The 5,559-nt window shown below is 36.0% G+C and overlaps 1 pseudogene; it reads left to right on the forward strand.

The window, feature by feature from the left end:
* The first annotated feature begins 2,589 nt into the window (after positions 1–2,589).
* LOC109383319 (40S ribosomal protein S2 pseudogene) lies at positions 2,590–3,323 on the forward strand (annotated as a pseudogene).
* The last annotated feature ends 2,236 nt before the right edge of the window (positions 3,324–5,559 follow it).

A 5,559-nucleotide genomic window follows, 5' to 3' on the forward strand; every position in this document is an offset into this window, starting at 1 on the left:
GCCAAGACTGGAACCAGAGTAGGCCTGAAGCAAAACATGTACATGGGATAGCCTGCTCCACAGCCCATGGAACATAAAATACTCTGCAACTTTGAGAAAACCAAGATTTAAAAATGAGAGGTAGGAAAGCCTCTTTTAAAAGATACAAAAAAGAGATGGAGTGATAAACTGAACATCAATTTAAGAGGTCAAAATGGCAAAAGCTAACATAAGTAATGCTAAGAGATTAGCTATGGAATGCAACTATTTTCATGTGTACACGCACATGTACAATAAAAAATGAATTAATATCCAGAATTGTTTTTAAAAACTCTTCTAAATCACGAAGAAAATCAAGACAACTAACCCAATACAAAAATGGAACAAGAACATGAAGACACCACAACAGAAATTATTAATAGTGCCAATAATTACAATAAATATTTTTTAAAGGTGCTCACCCTCATTAGTTAACAAGGGCAATATAAATTAAAATAACAGTGAGATAGGATTTTTTACTTATAAGGTTGGCAGAAAAAAATTTATGTTCTAAATCAATTAGACATTGGGCAGTCTGAGAAAATGGTCATTTTGGAGTACTACTCGTAGGCATTTGAACGTGTACAGCCAATTTGAAGAAAAATTTGGTAATATCTATTCAAACTTAAACTGTACATTTCCTATTACCCCAAAATCCCACTTTTAGGTGTCAAGCATAGAGAAAAACTGACAGATGCAAACAAGAAGGAATATATAAGAGTGTTCACTGAAGCTTCTTTATAATAGCAAATTTTTTATATGTATAATATATAAATCCATTTATATATAACATAGAAGAAAAATATGTATATATAAAATGGATTTTCATAAAGAATGACTAAATAAATATTTAATTATTTCAAGGGAAGAGGCTAGGATTGAAAATGTTTTTAGTTAAAGCATCTTTAACCTTATTATTACTATTTTAATGTTTCACAAGGAGAATTTATTCATGTATTACATGACTAATTAAAATAATTTTAAAAGCAAACAAGGAATCTCCAGAGGATTAAGCTGAATGTGAAAAGCCAGTCCCAAAGGTCACATACTGTATAATTCCGTTTATATTATATAACATTTCTGAAATGACAAAATTTTACAAATGGAGAACTGATTAGTGGCTGCAAGAGGTTAGAGATGGGAAAGAGGTTGGTGTCATTATAAAGGGGCAACACAAGATCCTTGTGGTGATGGAACCGTACTGTTTAGTACCTTTTCTATGGTGGTAGATGCAAAACTACCCATGTGATAAAACTGTATAGAACTAAATACACACACACACACACACACACACACACACACACACACACACACACACACCTACAAGTAAACTGGAGACATTTAAATAAGATTGGTGGACTGTAGTAATGTCAATATCTTGGTTGTGATATTATACTGCAGCTTAGCAAAATGTTAACATTGGGGGAACTGAATAAAGTGCCGAGGGACTGCATATACAAGTGGATAATGGCAAGGCCATATAGACAATAGAACTTTGCCCATAACTTCTGGATCTATCATCACGGGAAGCCAAACCTCTGCATCAATTGGCCCAGAATGGTCAGGATTCTGCCAGTAACGGAGAGTTTTCCCGTTTTTTCCTACCCTTCCAACTCAGGATCAACTAGAGAAAGTCAAACATGTCCTCGAAACCAATTACCCAAGATGCCCCACCTCTAGTTAGCTCACCTCCCACTTCCTCATGACAACAACCTCCAATCAGAGCACACCTGAGATTTTCCCTTTTATCTCCCTGTAAAGCTTCCCTACCTGCCTGCCTGCCTTTGACTCTCTGCTAAAGGTAAGTGATGGTGGCTGACTCTCTTGCCATAGCAAGGTTGGAATACATAGCCTCTGTTTTTTCTCATTTAAGTGGTCTTCATTTATTTCCACAGTGTGGATGGATCTCTACATATTATTTCTTACAACTGCACGTGAGCCTACAATTACAAGATTTTCAATTAAAACTCTTCCCAACTTTAAAAAAGTGTTCTCCCAAATATTAGTCGTTTATCTCCTTTCTTTCCCCATACAGTTTGTTTTCCTTCCCTCTACTGTGGAAGACAATCACAGGTGTGTAACTTAGCCGAGAGGAAGACAAAAAGAATGACAGAAAAAAAGGAAATGAACGTCCTGAAATAGGCATGTTAAAATCTTTGAAATTGCCAAAGCACTAGACTACCTTCAATTGAATGTAAATACACCACTCTAGCTTATTTGTTCTATCTACTTGATTGGGTTGTGGGGGAGGAAACTCCTAAAGCCCAAGGTCAAAGACAACTTTTTCCAAATATTTAATTTACCATTTAGAACGTTGGAAGTTTTGCTCACTAGGTCAAAAGAAAGATTTCACAACAGCCCATGAAAATGGATTCTTTGAGACACCAGAGAAAAGGCTTTCTAAACAACATACACTAGTGTACACAGGTTCAAATCTAGCTACCATTAGCATAGCTGCAAATCTCCCCCAAGGCAATAAGGACAATCAATCCATTGTGAATTATCCTCAGTACACAAAGTTAAATGCAGAAGCCAACAAATAATCGGTAGACTCCAAGCAGTTGTCACAACATGCATATCACCAAATACTGCATGGGGTGTTTCCTTATGAAAGAAGCCTCTGGTACTCAGAGTGGAGTCTGAGGTAAGCAGTAGTGGCACAACCTAGGAGCTTATTAGAAATGCAGAACCTCAGGCCCACCATAAACCTTCTTATCCAGAATCCGTATCTGAACGAAACTCCCAGGTGACTCATCCACACTTTCGGCAGATAGGCACCAGCCAGAGGACCCGGTTCAAGGCATTTGACGCCATTGGGGACTACAACGGACACGTAGGTTTGGGAGTTACGAGCTCCAAGGAGGTCACCACTGCCATCCGCGGGGCCGTCATCCTGGCCAAGCTCTCCATTGTCCCTGTGTGGCAAGGCTACTGGGGTAACAAGATCGGCAAGCCCCACACCGTCCCTTGCAAGGTGAACGGCGCCCCGCTCTGTGCTGGTGCGACTCATCCCCGCCCTCAGGGGCACTGGAATCGTCTCAGCCCCTGTGCCCAAGAAGCTGCTGATGATGGCTGGTATGGATGACTGCTGCACCTCTGCCAGTGGCTGCACTGCCACCCTGGGCAATTTCGCCAAGGCTACCTTTGAAGCCATCTCTAAAACCTACAGCTATCTCACCCTCTACCTCTGGAAAGAGGCCGTGTTCACAACGTCTCCTTATCAGGAATTCACCGACCCTCTTGTCAAGACCGTCAACAGAGTTTCTGTGCAGAGGATCCAGGTTCCTGCTGTGGCCACCACATAATTTTATACAAGAAAAATAAAATAAAGTGAATCAAGCCAGTTAAAAATAAAAAAGGAAGGGTGGGAGGAAGGGAGGGGGAAGGCAGAAAGTTGAGGCAAGCACTTAAAAATTATTGTGCAGTGTTCCAAAACTGATATATAAATGGATCATTAGACAATTTGCTTAGATAGTGTGAGAAAACAATTGAAGGTTTAATTTCACATCATTTCCCTGGCAAAGTTAAATCCTAAAAAAATTCTTTAAAGTACTTAAAAATTATTTTATGAAGTTTTAATTTCAAATACTATATCATACAGACATGTAGCAATTAAAGATAATGTTGCTTAGCAAGTGCAGTAATGGGTCAGCTTGGAGGCCAAGAGACAGCATTACAAATTGTAAATCCTCAAAAGAGAAAATGCATTTCAGATCAACCTTCTCAGCCAGCTGTCATTTTGAAAAGCAGTAGCATGTGCAAAACTTTAGCTTCAACATCCAGGATGAATTTGAACCCCTTTATACATAATAAAATGGTCCCCATGATTTACAGATAAGCGTAAATTATCCACCAGTGTGAATTTCATAACTTTTGGTAAATTTCATAATATTTTTAAGCTTCAGTTTCTTGATCCGTAAAAACTGGAACTCTAATGTACATTTAGAAGAGTTTGAAATTAAATCAAAAGAGAATAAGGAATTCTTAGCACAATGCTAACTAAGCACATGATCAATAGACACTGGCTTCCTTCCTATCATATTTAGTCTTATTTACAGTTAATTGTATTTCTGTCAAATATAACTGTCATTGATAAACTTTTAATTAGCAGGAAAGCACATCCCACCCAAGAATGATTAATTAATACTAGTTAACAAGTATATTTTAAATTAAAGCAATTTGATAGGTAAAAATGAGTCACAACTGGATGAGTTGGTGTCAAGACTAAGTAAGTTCTGTCTCTCGACACTTTACTGTTATTATTAGTTATAATAATAACACCAAACATTTAAATAATATTTACTATACAGCAGACATTTTCTAAGTATTTGTCAAATTACTCACCTAATCCTTACAATTCTAGGAAGTAAGTACTCTTTTAATCACCCTCACCTTATATATGAGGATATTGGGACACACAAAGCAACTTTCCAAAAGAATTTTGTTTTTAACTAAAATTTGACATACACATCTAAAAATACAAAACTATCTGTAATCAGTCAAAGACATACTTGAGTTAAAAGAGTAAGTCATTGACCTGCTTTTACTCAATTTTTAAAATAAATCAGCTCTCACATACATTGCATTCTCACAAAGCACGGAGTATTTAAAATTACTTTGAAAATGTACCATCAATTAAGAGGTAAGTATGATATTGGGGATGGGAGGGCAGTGGATGGGGGGACGAGGGTTGTTACTTTGTGAGGGGTGAAAAGGATAACTATTGCATTGTTCTATACACTTGAAACTAATAATAAAAAATAAATAAAAAGAATCTTTCATTATGGTGGTGGTTAACAGAAAAGTGGATAATCAAATAAAAGAAAATGATCATTTATGCACAAATTACAAAAGCAGATAGAGAAAAATCTGTACGAACTGGAGAGAAAAACTGTTCTATACCTGGAATATTGAAAACTAGAAGACAAAAAAAAATTTGTTTAAGTCTTTATCTGTCCAAATTAAAAGCAGGATTTTCCCCCCAAACAATCTCCTACCAAAAAAAAAAAAAAAGCCCTATATTTGAGAGCTTTCAAAATCTTTGATATTAAAAGATACTTTTAATATTTATTTTAAGTAACCAAATATAGTTTGGGAAAGATGCATTAGCCTATAACCTATGCTAATTTGGGATGCTTAAATACATCAACTCATGAACTGATTAAACAATCAAAAGAGATAAAAAATTAAAAACAGATTCAGTAATTATGCTTGGGGTAGGATCTCAAAATTTGAACAAATTTATGGCCATGGAAACAAGCTCTTTAAAGATCATGGCATTTTAACAAATAGTATATAGTAAAAAGGATGAATAGAACTAAAAACTTTATGTTCCCATCCTCCCAATTCCCCAATAAAAATCTTTAAAAAAAACCAAAACTTTTATAATGTTATGTAAATAATTACTAGTACCTTGAAATAAAATTTGAGACAGTATCATATGCTGATTGCAAAATTTCTGTACCTTAAACTACTTTGAATTTAAGATGACATACTTTGGAAATCTATTAGATGGAAAGTGGTATTAGGTGACTCAAAAAA

The sequence above is a fragment of the Hipposideros armiger genome, unplaced genomic scaffold, assembly GCF_001890085.2.
Source record: "Hipposideros armiger isolate ML-2016 unplaced genomic scaffold, ASM189008v1 scaffold_81, whole genome shotgun sequence".
Classification (NCBI taxonomy): domain Eukaryota; kingdom Metazoa; phylum Chordata; class Mammalia; order Chiroptera; family Hipposideridae; genus Hipposideros; species Hipposideros armiger.